Here is a 14,886-nt window from a genome sequence, read left to right on the forward strand (position 1 = left end):
GTTGTACCTGGTGTTGAGCTCGTCATTGCTTTGCAGCTCAATGACTTTGTGTTGTAGGCCATCCGTCACATCCGCTGGTTCCACGTTAAACGGGGTTGCAAATATGTTCAAATCCAGTTGTTTACTTTCAAATCCTTAAACCACTCCCAAAATGCCTTCGTGAGCTTTCCACACTCACCGGTATATTCCGACATAATCTCAGGCTCTTGTCCTTGCAGAGTAGGACCCCAACCCCTTTCCAGTTGGACTTGTCATAGCTTTAATTTCGCTTCGAACGATTTCACGTTTGACAGCAGATCGCTGAGAAGCTGGTTCGGCCCTTGGAGCTTGACGTTCAAGTTAGACAGATACTTGGTTATGTCCACCATGGAGGCCAAATCACACATCCACTTGTCATCACTCAGTTCCACGACAGGTTTCCCCTTCATCTCCATGAATTGTTTAACTTCATCCTCATACTATACATCGTCCGTAAAACCGCGCGAGCATGTTTCCAAGGCTCAACCATCGCACCTCACAGTGGTAAACCAGATCACTCTCGCTCCTTAAACTGGCGGTTGTTCGGCCGTTTGCTTTTGATAAAATGGATGGTCGACACTACAGTTGCCATTACGTTGTTCGGCTTCAGGGACTGTGCACACAGACTTTCTTGATGTATGATGCAGTTGCATACAATTAAATCACTTGGATCAAGACTGAGACGACTCATTTATTTCTTCCCTAATGAGGTTAACCCCTTTTTCGAGCCAACCATGGCTGGCGCTCCATCTGTAGTAAGGCCACTTACATTTTTCAAACCGTAGCTCAAATTTGCTCATAGCCGAGACAAGTCTCTCAAACAAGTCCTCTGGTGGTGCCATGCATGGCTTCCAAAGACAGCAATTCCTCCCTGGTGTCAAACTCAAAATGGCAAATTGGCCAGTATTTGTTATGTCAGTTGTTTCATCACATGCCAAAGAGAAAAACTAGAAATTTCCTTAAAAGTTTAAAGACTAGAGTCCATAAATGTTTTTCCGATATCTTATGTCTTATGTCAGTTATCCGCTCCGTGACGATTCTTCGAGACAAACGGACAGTTTGGAACAATTTAACTTTGTCTGGTGCTAGCAAATCTGCAGTGGCAAGGAAAAACTCTTTTACAAATTCTTCTTCTGAATGAGGCTTCAGTTTCTTTGCGATTAAGCTCCCTCACCACAAAACTTGCTTGCATAACATTTTCCCAATCCAAACAAGGTTTCGTAAAGGCGGCTTGTTGGGCACCCAAACCCCGCTGAAGAGCAATGTCTTTATCCACACGAAGTTGTCCTCGCAACTCATTCAGTTTAGCATGTTTCGAGCTGTAATGACTCTCCAAATAAGCCTTTTTCATTACTGCAAGTGCATCCCCATAAAACTAGGCATACAGGTTAAATATGAATTTGTCCATTTGTCTTGGAAAACGCGACACTCCGCATCTACTTTTCTTTTCTTTACGGTAGCCATTTTTCTGATGTACAGGTGCTCAATGATGAAGAGCTGTCTGGGAGCTGTCTGGTAGATTTTTTTTAATTGTATTTTTGTGGAAAAACGACATCTAGAGATTGTTTATGAATTTGGGCCTGATCAAACGATCTAGTAGGCCGTATACGGCCCGGATGCCGGACGTCCCCCAACCCTGCTCTAGGGCAATTCAGAAAGCTGATTGAGGACCTTATTACTGATGCATATGTTTGTTTTTTATGACTGTGTATTTTACATGTTTGTGAGCCAGGACTGCACAAAGCTATACTTTTTACATAGTCCCACATTTAATAATGTAGTAGTAGACAATAACCAGAGTGACTTACAGTAGTTTACTCTGTTCACACACTGAGTGACTCCACTGTTGGGTCAGAATCTTTTTTCAATTATTGTATAAATAATCTTAGAATGATCTTATAATAAACAGTTTGTTATGGACAGTACATGCTAGAATTGTTTACATAATGCATAGGTCATGAATCAAAGATGGGGTTTGTAAAGCAGCATACAGCATGTGTAACTGATAATACATGATCATCTACTGTAAATACGTTTTTACAAATATTTGAAACATTTCAAAAGTTCTGATATAAATAAACATTCCTCATCATCTGAGCTAGTTCTCCATAACTATATCAAAGTCTTTTGAGTTCCTGCTCCATATACCTGAGCTGGTGCCATATTCTGAATGTCCAGAGCTGTACGTAAGCGTCTGTTGCCGTTTCAGCATAACATGGTAGTCTTCCAAGCAGACCATGTCAGGATATTGCCTCTGAGATACAGTGTAGTTTGCTCAATAAATATTTATTTTTTAAATGTAGCATCGAGCACTTAAGTAGACAAATTACACCACCTTTATTTACCAGCTGATAAATACTAACAATACCAACCATATCATACAAGTTATTTTATCAAGGGGGGAGCATGGGGGGAAAAAAGCAGAAAATGTATTTTATTTTCCATTAAGCAAACACATATTTCAGTAAATGCGTTGATTTAATATTTAGTTCCACAGCAAAACAGTTTGGTTTAAGGATTTCACCAGCTTCCCCTTTTTTCACATGTGACATTTCCAGATGTGAAATCATGTGATACCATGTGTTTTTGGAACACATCACATGTGGCATTTCCCATCTTTTTGAGTGATTTCATTTTGAGTGATTATCTGCTTCAGGGTTAGTGAGTGTAAGAAGGCTGTAGGATCAATCCAACTCTTATTTAATTTGTATTTATATAGATTTTCATAGAAGCTTTTAAAATTGTTATTAATAGTGTTGTTGTTTCTAATAAAGCATTTGTATCCTTATCTTTTAAAATTAGAACTGGTTTGCATGTATTCGTTTTTTGAGGGCTGCGATTTGTTTACCAGGTTTATTTGCCATTAAATAGTATGCTTTATTTAAGTTTAACCTGTAGTTGTTCTCTTCAAAAGAAAAAAACATCATATTCCTGCTTAAGTTCAGAAATTGTATTTTATAATTTACGTTCTAAATATTTTTGGGGTCTTTTTCTAAAATAGTGATGTATTTTCATTTAATTAAAATGTCTAACTCTTTCAGAGTATGAGATTATCCTTCCCATAATGTATGCCTTTAAAGCATCCCAAATAATGTTCGGTGGTTGGCTTTTCTCTGTCATCTGTCCTCTTGTAATGATAATGGTCTTTAGTTTTTCATTTTCATATTTTAATACATTTCGGATGTTGAAAATGATCTCTGTTCATTCTGCATATTCTGTCACTAAGTGTATTTCCTGTTGGTGTAGTTAAGCATGATACAGGAGAATGATCCGATATCACTACATCGTGGATTTTAGAACCCAGTACAGTATATTGTTGAGTGTATTTCCTGTTGCTGTAGTTAAGCATGATACAGGAGAATGATCCGATATCACTACATCGTGGATTTTAGAACCCAGTACAGTATATTGTTGAGTGTATTTCCTGTTGCTGTAGTTAAGCATGATACAGGAGAATGATCCGATATCACTACATCGTGGATTTTAGAACCCAGTACAGTATATTGTTGAGTGTATTTCCTGTTGCTGTAGTTAAGCATGATACAGGAGAATGATCCGATATCACTACATCGTGGATTTTAGAACCCAGTACAGTATATTGTTGAGTGTATTTCCTGTTGGTGTAGTTAAGCATGATACAGGAGAATGATCCGATATCACTACATCGTGGATTTTAGAACCCAGTACAGTATATTGTTGAGTGTATTTATGGAAATAAAATGGAGTCAATTCTTAAATAGCTTTTCTTACTTTGAGAAAAATATTTGTAAAGAGTTATTTTTTCAGCCTCTTTGAAGGTTCCTTGAATTTCCCCTTTTTATTGCGATGTCTGTCTAACTTGCTGAATTATTGATTCAGGTCACTTGCTGAAATAATGCTTCCTGTCTGGGTTTGATCTAAAATAGCTTGAATTATATCTAAAACACCAGGTTTGCCCCTGGGGGGATACACAATGAAATCAATGTGTATTTTTCCCAATGTAACATACAATAAAACATTTGGAAACGTCCTTCTTGGTCCGTATGCTCGGATATAAGGGAAAAGTGTGTATTCTTATTCATCAGGATGCCTACACCTCTGCTGGTACCACTGTTAGGTGGCAGCATAGATCTCTCCAACCCAACTTCTCTTTAAATATTGCATTATTAAATATTATTAAATATTGCATTATTTAAAAAAATGTGTAACACTTGCAGAAAAACCCCCATCTGCTGACAATCTATTTAAATGTTCAAGAACCTGTGCACATTCCATGTAATAAGTTGAAGTTGCTGGCCTCTACTTGTACAGAATCAAAGTTAACCTTGTCTGTTCCGTCTGTCATTGAAGAACCAGATAAAACATTTGAGCAGTCATGTCAAATGAAGGCTGTGGACATCTCATGGATATGGGAGTCAGAGTATGAATACAAATGTATTACATACATTACATAGAGTATTTAAAAGGTGTGAACATGTAGGAACATAAAACATACAGCAACTACTTCTTTGTACTTTGAGGTGCTGTTCCTTTTTAGGGCTTTAAAGCGCCAACTCCTCTCCTAACATGCCAGAAATCTGTGGATGATGTCATTGTAAACACATTGGAGAAAGACTGCCACTTAAATACTGTGGTCAGTTTGTAATACCTTGTGAATTAAAATAAAGTATAATGGTTGATGGGGCTCTACTTGGGGAGAGTGGGTCCACCAAGAGACCTACGTGAGATGAGTGGAGGCACCACACCCACTTCAAGGGAGTGTCTGATTCCCTCCAAGCTCCCCTGCCCTGATCCCTTTAATAGAGCCCATCTCCACTCTCGCTAACAACCACAATTGGATCTGAAATATAATCACAAACAAGGAATAATTATTATTTGACTTCTTAATTTGTCCAGAACTATTATTTATTTTACAGCTGGTTTGCAAGACACAAAAATAAATTCAATTACATTGTAGTATAGATAAATCCTTACTTCCTTCCCTCTTTCCCAAACTACAAGCTTGTCCATCTCCACCTCCCGCTCCCAGCTTTCCTTCCCCTTTACCCCCCCAAGCCAAGCTTGTCCCACCCTGCCATCCTTAACCACCCTTTTCCCACCGAAGCTAAGGTTGTCACAACCTCCCTTCCTTGCCAACCCTTATTCACCCAATTGAAGTTTGTCCCCATGTCTTTTCCTATGCACCATCCCTTTTTCTCAGACACATTTACACCTATCCATACATCGACTTACTCATCCATTCTCATTCAACATATACGTACTCATTTTCCTCCACATATTCATATTCACCATTGTTCACACACACACACACACACACACACACACACACACACACACACACACACACACAACAGTTGTTGAAATACATGCTACAATTCCTCTTTTGTATAGTCTTTTCTGTATCCACGTAGATAATCGGCTACTTCTATTGTTACATCCTCAAGAAGAGCAGTTATCATTATTCTTTTTTAAATCATTCAAGCTCTGTCAAATTGGTTGGTGATCATTGCTAGACAACCATTTTCAAGTCTTGCAATAGATTTTCAAGCTCATTTTTGTCAGACCTTTAACTCGGCCACTCTGGAAAATTCACTGTCTTCTTGCTAGCAACTTCAGAGTAGATTTGGCCTTGTGTTTTAGGTTGTTGTCCAGCTGAAAGGGGAATTGATCTCCCAGTGTCTGGTGGAAAGCAGACTGAACCAGGTTGTCCTCTAGGCTTTTGCCTGTGCTTAGCACCGTTTTTTTTATCCTGAAGAACTCCCCAGTCCTTAATGATTACAAACATACCCATAACATGATGCAGCCACCACTATGCTTTAATACATGGAGAGTGGTACTCATTCATGTTTTGTATTGGATTTGCCCCAAACATCACACTTTGTATTCAGGACAAAAGGCTAATTGCTTTGACACATTTTTTATAACATTACTGTTTTAATACTTTATTAAAACATGATTTGGAATATTTTTTATTCTGTACAGGTGTCCATCTTTTCACTCTGTCAGTTAGGTTAGTATTGTTGAGTAACTGTTAAAGGAATATAACAATTCCTATATGTGTTCATTAACCAATTCCATTAAAATCACTCTGTCCATTTCTAAGAATTTGTAAGATCCTTATTTGCATAAAATAGACAGTCTACCAAAATTTGCCAATAGCATTTATTCTCGAGAGCGCTGCTCATAGTACCATGTACATCAGTTTATATATTACATATGATGTCATAGGTTTAAAAATGTCCCTCCCCCTCACCAACCAGGACAAAGCAGCTTCAAAAGTTCATTCCAACTCACTAGCACACTATATGACACACTATATCTGGATTAACTCCTGAAGCCTCACTATAGTTTATTACCACTTAGCAGACAGTTCCAGACCCCCCCCCAGATACGGAAACCCTGGAGGGGCTCTCGCTGTTATTTTATCGCCACAGAGTTATAGCTGAGTCGGTTCAAACATAGGTTAAGGATCCTCTTTGCTTACTTTAGACACACACACATGCATTCCTCTCTTCCCCAATGGTTATCATTTCCAATTTCCCCTCGTCCATGCAATATAACCTCTAATCCTAATGGTTAAGTTTCTGGGTAGAATTATTGAATCATTTATCTTAAACCTTGATAAAATATCTTAACAGTAACTACAATGTTGTTGATCCATCCTAAGTTTTCTCCTATCACAGCCATTTAACTCTGTAACTGTTTTACAGTCACCATTGGCCTTATGGTGATATCCCTGAGCTGTTTCCTTCCTCTATGGCAACGGTTTTGTTTTGTCTTGATCATACACACCTGGTTTCCATTCCTTTCCACTTACTTATTTTTGGGTAAAGGACACATGTATCGTTGTAGTGACTGGGTGTATTGATACACCATCCAACGTGTAATTAATAACTTCACTATGCTCAAAAGGATACTTGTCTGCTTTAATTGTTTTAAACCATTTACCAATAGGTGCCCTTTTTTGCGAGGCATTAGAAAACCTCCCTGGTCTTTGTGGCTGAATCTGTTTGAAATGTACTGCTTGACTAAGTAAGGGACCTTACAGATAATTGTATATGAGGTAGTTATGTATATGAGGTAGTTATTGCACACAGAGTTGGTCCATGCAACTTATTATGCGACTTGTTAAAAACAAATTAGCTCATGAACGTATTCAATTCAATAACAAAGGGGTTGAATACTTACTGAATTAAGACATTTCAGCTTTTCATTTTGTATTCATTTGTAAACATTTCTAAAACATATTTAGACTGTGGGGTATTGTGTGTAAGATGACCAATAATTTCAATTTAATATATTTTAAATTCAGGCTGTAACACAAGAAAATGTGGAAAAATGTAACCTATGTGAATACTTTGTAACTGCCAAAAATGCTGTTATCAAGATCATTTCCTTTGTATGGGGATGTCAGTGATCACCATGTGGGAGAAGTCAGAGCTCAGGAATGATAGACACATTTTCTACTAGTAATTACCATTTGGAGGGCCGTTCAAGTTGATTTTTCCCAGTCGTATGAGTTAAATTCCCACTTCCCACTTGGTTACGAACACAGGATTAGGTGCAATCATTACTGCACTTTTAAATGTAGGTGGGGGCAATGTGCTGCGTATTTGGGGGCATTGTCTAAAATATGTTGTATTTGTGCCAACCGTCAGTGGACATTTTGTACCAGTTTAACTGGTTTATCGTTATGTTGTTGAAAGTTGAGTGCCTCTTTTGACACTATCAGTTTTGCAATTTTATAAGAACTTGTGACACTCAAGAGCGGCACTGTTAACCTTTTATTGCAGTGGGCTAAATCAGAGTCACACAGAGTGACTCTTGGCAGTCTTAAACAAATCTACTTTGAAGCAAAAGTCTTCACCTCACTCACATAGTTATGTGCTCAAAAAAAAGAAGAGGCCTGTACCATGTTGGATATAGAGTTGAATTGTATTCAATTTTGAGTGTGCATCCCACTGTTAACCTTCATATACATCACATAAGACTGAAATATAATACGATTAATAATTTACTATCAACTAGTTGCAAGTAGTTTATTATAAAATTCACAGTAATTTACTGTAGCTAATCTGTCACACTCACTGACCCGACGGTCTGGTACGTAGGTCAGTGAGTATTACAGTAACATGGTGACTAAATTTGAATTAAACATTGCATGGCTCTTTGTCATCACATGCACTTACAGTATGTCAGCCTTGTTAACTGACAATATACACAGTTAATGTTTGTGAACAAAATTCAACAGAGCATATTAACTGGGATGACATTCCCGCTCATGGGAGACCAAAAAGTAGTGATGTTACGTTTGATACTGGAGCTCCGAGACATGCGTCAAAATCGCTAAGCAGTTCACTTCGAAGCAGTGTGCCGATGCTTGCATCAGAAGCACGTGATCAATGGCGTCCGAAGCTTCATTTTGTCGAACAACCACCTGATTGGTTTGGTATTGGTTTGGTATTGGTTTGGTAGAAGACAAAAAGGACACGGCGTGTGCGGTGTTGTCTCTAATAATTTGGCTGTTCTAAATTCTTCTGACCAGCAGGTGCCACTAGCGTACAATGTGTTGATCAAAGCCAGAGGTACAAAATGGTATATCATACACTGCATTTGAGGAACAATGGGAAAGTGAGTTTTTCTGTGACTTTGTGGTGACCTAACATAATCGTTTGTGGTGCTTTCGCTGCAAAGCCTTTTTGAAATCGGACTGTGGTGGGATTAACAACAAGATTACCTTTAAAATGGTATAAAATACTTGTATGTTTGAGGAGTTTTAATTATGAGATTTCTGTTGTTTTGAATTTGGCACCCTGCACTTTCATTGGTTGTTGTCATATTGATCCCATTAACGGGATCTCAGCCCTAAGAAGTTTTTAAGACATATAGCTAGCTAGCTAAACAATGAACCTAGCTAGGTAAACTGTCTTTATGATAACACATATCACGTAATGTTAGCTAATGAGCCAGCCAGCTAACGTTAGCTAGTTAAACAACAGTGAACAAAGTGGCTAGCTAACATTAGGCTCTAACTAGAAAAGCAAATGGCTCTGGGAAACAAATAATAACGTCAGCTATGGAGCCAGCCAGCTAACGTTACTAGTTAGCTAACTGTACACTTTAGCTTGAAACGAAGCAAATTTCTGTCAAAATTAGAAATGTGTAATATCTGAAAATGTAGCTAGCTAATGCTAGACTATCTTACCTGAACACATCAACATGCATTCCTGTCAGGAATTCCATACCACGGTTACCATTAGTTTGAAGATGTAACCCGGAGACTGGTGTTTTCTCCATCTCTTTAGCTACCATACTCTAATTCCACTGGTTCAAAAACTTCATCCTCCAGAAAATGGAGAGCAACACTTATGCAGCTCCACTACACAATATATATTTTTAAAATCTGTGTTCGACAGGATTACCAACACAGACTGACGAGCTCAAATAGACAGACGCCTTCAATATGGCAGACCAATCCAAACTTCTCTCTCGGCATATCCAGCACACTCATTATATCAGCCAATCATGGCTAGTGAGAAGGTTGCTCACTTTTTCTGTGGCTTAACCAACAAGGCTCGTAATTTAACAATGTTATTCTTATTTACTGATGGCATACAAGTTGTTATTAAGGCACATGAAAGTTCACATGTCGAGAAGGTATTTCTTTTTGTTTTACGTTCAAACAGATCTCCTGTGAAGTCGTGACATACGCCTAGTTTCCTGAAACGGGTCACATATTGTCAACAGAAATGTCAGTGAATGCAAAGTGGGCTACCGGCAAGGATTGCTAGTGGCAGCAAGTGTCTTGTAAGTTACTGGCAATGTTTTGCCAGTAAGTAGTTTTGACTTTTACAATCATTTACAGATAAGTCATGTGGAGTTAAAAATGGACAAACTCACGGCAACAAATTTCCATTAAGTTACTGGAAATTGCACAATAACCTCTTTTCAGTGCAGCTCATCACTTACAACATTTGTAGAGCCGTGTTAAAGGAATTTCTCAACTTATATTGGCATAACCATCAAAGACTTAAACTGCTCCAACACTTCCTCTTACGGTTGGCACAAATAAATATATACACTGCTCAAAAAAATAAAGGCAACACTAAAATACCACATCCTAGATCTGAATGAATGAAATACTGTTATTAAATACTTTTTTCTTTACATAGTTGAATGTGCTGACAACATAATCACACAAAAATTATCAGTGGAAATCAAATGTATCAACCCATGGAGATCTGGTTTTGGAGTCACACTCAACATTAAAGTGGAAAACCACACTACAGGCTGATCCAACTTTGATGTAATGTCCTTAAAACAAGTCAAAATGAGGCTCAGTAGTGTGTGTGGCCTCCACGTGCCTGTATGACCTCCCTACAATGCTACATGCTCCTGATGAGGTGGCGGATGGTCTCCTGAGAGATCTCCTCCCAGACCTGGACTAAAGCATCCGCCAACTCCTGGACAGTCTTTGGTACAACGTGGCGTTGGTGGATGGAGCGAGACATGATGTCCCAGATGTGCTCAATTGGATTCATGTCTGGGTAACGGGCGAGCCAGTCCATAGCATCAATCCCTTCCTCTTGCAGGAACTGCTGACACACTCCAGCCACATGAGCTCTAGCATTGTCTTGCATTAGGAGGAACCCAGGGCCAACCGCACCAGCATATGGTCTCACAAGGGGTCTGAGGATCTCATCTCGGTACCTAATGGCAGTCAGGCTACCTCTGGCGAGCACATGGAGGGCTGTGCGGCCCCCCAAAGAAATGCCAACCCACACCATGACTGACCCACCGCCAAACCGGTCATGCTGGAGGATGTTGCAGGCAGCAGAACGTTCTCCACGGCATCTCCAGACTCTGTCACGTCTGTCACATATGCTCAGTGTGAATCTGCTTTCATCTGTGAAGAGCACAGGGCGCCAGTGGCGAATTTGCCAATCTTGGTGTTCTCTGGCAAATGCCAAACGTCCTGCACGGTGTTGGGCTGTAAGCACAACCCCCACCTGTGGACGATGGGCCCTCATACCACCCTGATGGAGTCTGTTTCTGACCGTTTGAGCAGACACATGCACATTTGTGGCCTGCTGGAGGTCTTTTTGAAGGGCTCTGGCAGTGCTCCTCCTGCTCCTCCTTGCAGAAAGGCGGAGGTAGCGGTCCTGCTGCTGGGTTGTTGCCCTCCTATAGCCTCCTCCACGTCTCCTGATGTACTGGCCTGTCTCCTGGTAGTGCCTCCACGCTCTGGACACTACGCTGACAGACACAGCAAACCTTCTTGCCACAGCTCACATTGATGTGCCATCCTGGATGAGCTGCACTACCTGAGCTACTTGTGTGGGTTGTAGACTCCATCTCATGCTACCACTAGAGTGAAAGCACCGCCAGCATTCAAAAGGGACCAAAACATCAGCCAGGAAGCATAGGAACTGAGAAGTGGTCTGTGGTCCCCACCTGCAGAACCACTCCTTTATTGGGGGTGTCTTGCTAAATGCCTATAATTTCCACCTGTTGTCTATGCCATTTGCACAACAGCATGTGAAATTTATTGTCAATCAGTGTTTATTTATTTTACCTTTATTTAACCAGGTAGGCAAGTTGAGAACAAGTTCTCATTTACAATTGCAATTGTGTTGCTTCCTAAGTGGACAGTTTGATTTCACAGAAGTGAAAGTGTAAGTGTTCCTTTTATTTTTTTGAGCAGTGTATTTAACCATTCCCCCAAACATATATTTGGCACAAATATACATATATTTAACCATTCCCCCAAACATATATTTGGCACAAATAAACATATATTTAACCATTCCCCCAAACATGCTAATGAGCTCTAACCAGTACATTGTTCACACCTATATTTTAAAATGGAGTGATGATCGTACCTTATATTAAAAATATTTGGTAGAAAAATCTCTCATACCTACAAGGTACCGAACTGTACCATGTGAGTTTGTGTACCTGTAAAGTGTACCTTTGACCTTTTTGTACACTGGGGATCAACACTGTACCCTAACCATACTTTTATTTTTTGAGAGTGTGTTAATATATGTTCCAAACAAAAGGTATGAACCTGGTGGCACTGCAGAAACATTGATCCACTCCCACCCGAGAAGTTGCCGTTTCAAATCCCCAAATACTTATCGTTTGCTCTACATCAAGTGTCCTTGAACATTGGTGGTGATAATTGTTCAATTATTTACTTGATTCTGAGTAGGTTTTAGCAAAGTGCAGAAATGCATTCTTGCCAATAAATCTGTGGCCATATCTCTTTTATGCTTACAGATCTGGTGCTGTAGGTGCACTGTAACAAGACACTACAGGTTGTAACGAACAAAGGGTTATTAGTTCAAATCCCATTTAAGGCCGAGTACATTTAATGTATCTAGCTACAAACTTACTGCTAAAAATAAATGATGCAGGGAGTTGATGTATCATTTCAACTTTCATTTGTTGGCAGGTAAACATGTTTCAATAAAACAGTAGATTAGTCTTGTCAATGAAGCAAATAAGTAGACTTGGCTTGTTTCCAAGACAACGTTTATTTGGTCTGGAGACCGAGGTGAGTTTACACAGCAGTATGCAGGAACAGTTATGGCAATGTATGACATATAGTATATACAGTAATAATAAATACTACAGTTCGACAAAGGGAATATTTTCATATGTGTTGGGCGGGTGCAGCGAGGTGTTCGGAGTCACTTTGATACAAGTGGAGATTGTTGTTATGGACCTTTCACATCTCCACTTATTTGTATCCAACATACTGTCCATCGTGTGAGGGATGAATTGCATGAAGGGCCCCAACAACACACGCAAGCAAGGGGATTCGGTATCCTGTGCATAGCTTCTCCCCATGTAAAAAAACAAACAAAGAGTCTGTAGGCCACTGAGCGATATTGTCTTGAAGAGAATGACAAAAATGATATTCAACTTTCACGGGCAATTGTTGTGTGCTGTTTGGATTCCTTCTGTAGCAGCACAATGCAGAAAAGTACACATCTCACAGACGTTAGCTAGCTAGCTACAACACACAGGTAGAGTTACTCAAAGACTAATATAAGTCATAAAGCCAAAGTCATTCCTTTACTCTTCATCATCATCATCAAAACACTTCTCCAGTTTTGCTCCTAATAAGATACACTGAGGCTAGCTAGGCTAGCTAGCTATAGCAGCAGACTGCATTACATTTTGTGTATAGCGAACAAAGACAGATGGCCCAACTTGGTTAGCTTTGCTTGTAGTGGTACTAGCAAGCCAGAGTTACGGCCGAATCGATCATAAAGTTATACGAGAGCTTATATTGCTAGTTAGCAACAGCAAAACAACTTACTCGTTTGTCACTGTGCCCTCCTGGTCTGGCTGGTCTGATAAGATGAGAACATCGTCGAGACAAGCCATATCTACTCGCTGGTAGCGTGATTGCGCAATCGCCGAAACACAAAGGCCACAATAATAGCAAAAAATGTAATCATTATGAATGACGTCATTGGTCGAACGCTCCCGGCGCAAACATGTGCATAGTTATGTCTGAAACACCTCGTCACTCATAATTATGCAGGGAGACTGGAAAAAAACACCTTAAATAGTGTCTAGCGTTGAAGTCTCCCTTTAAACTTTATCCCCTAAACCTAAGTCTAAAATAACGTTTTAACAAATTCGGGACAAGAAAAAAGTCCAAATTGTTCTTGTTTTCCTACCTTGTCAGGACATTCTGGTGACTTGTCAGAACATTGTGGTCCTGATAAGGTAAGAAAGCATGTCTGGGACTGCATTTTTACTCTAAGAGCACACAGTGTACAGTAACCTATGATGAGACTATTTGTTGTGGTTGCACATGGCACAGCCATGTATCAGGAGTAAACCCTGGCTCATAATCAACCATATGTGAATCATGTTTTTACCTGTCATAGGCCTTGTCTCATCCTCACAGGCAGGCAAAGCAGTTGTCCTTAGGCACAGATCTAGGGTCAGTTTACCTTCACCAAATCCTAACCCCATTAGAGGGGGAAAACATAAAGCTGACCTTAGATGAGTGCCTATGAGAAAGTTCATCCAGAGGGGATGTGACTGCGTACGAATAGATGTGGCAGGTCCCAAACGATGTGTTATGATGACGTAGTAGATTAACCAGCACTGAACAAAACAGACTGGACTGCATTTTCACAGTGTACAGTAACCTACGATGAGCCTATTGTTGAGGTTTCACACGGCACAGCCATGTATCAGGGGTAAAACACTGTCCGATGCTAAGCCACACACCCAATAACACACAGTAATATTAGTGAGCATCAAAGGTACAACGGTGGGCTTTTATTTTGTGACGAGCACCAGTGTGAGACATCACTGTGTCTGTGTGGACACAACCTTGATCATGCTGACATATGTACTCATCTATGTAGCGTACAACAATGGGATGGACCAACATACAGGCTAAACATCACCACCATTGACAAACAGGTGCAGCGTGCATACACACATATCCACATGTCTGCAAACAGGCACACACACGTTCTATTTTTTATTGTAAACAGTGTAATCTAAACGTGCCTTGTCACAGCCTGAAGGACTGACCAGGCGCTCTGGAGACCTGCAGCTAGTTGTGTCTTAGCGGTTTCTCCTTTCAAGTCTGACTCCATAACATTGGTTAGATACTCTCTGTAGACCATTGGAGTGAGTTATAGTATAGCCTATTGCTTTACTTGAAAGGAACCTAGGCTCCAGTGTAGTGAATGATACTCAGCCCATTCAACAGCCAGCAGGAGGCCAGTACATTACTGTCCACCATCAGGTAGGCTAGGCTATGAACCCATAGGACTATCCATAATAAATTATCAAATACATACTGCATAATGTGAGATGCGCAGCCTACCAGCAAACTCAACTGGTGTT

Source organism: Oncorhynchus kisutch, linkage group LG29 (assembly GCF_002021735.2).
Source record: "Oncorhynchus kisutch isolate 150728-3 linkage group LG29, Okis_V2, whole genome shotgun sequence".
Lineage (NCBI taxonomy): Eukaryota > Metazoa > Chordata > Actinopteri > Salmoniformes > Salmonidae > Oncorhynchus > Oncorhynchus kisutch.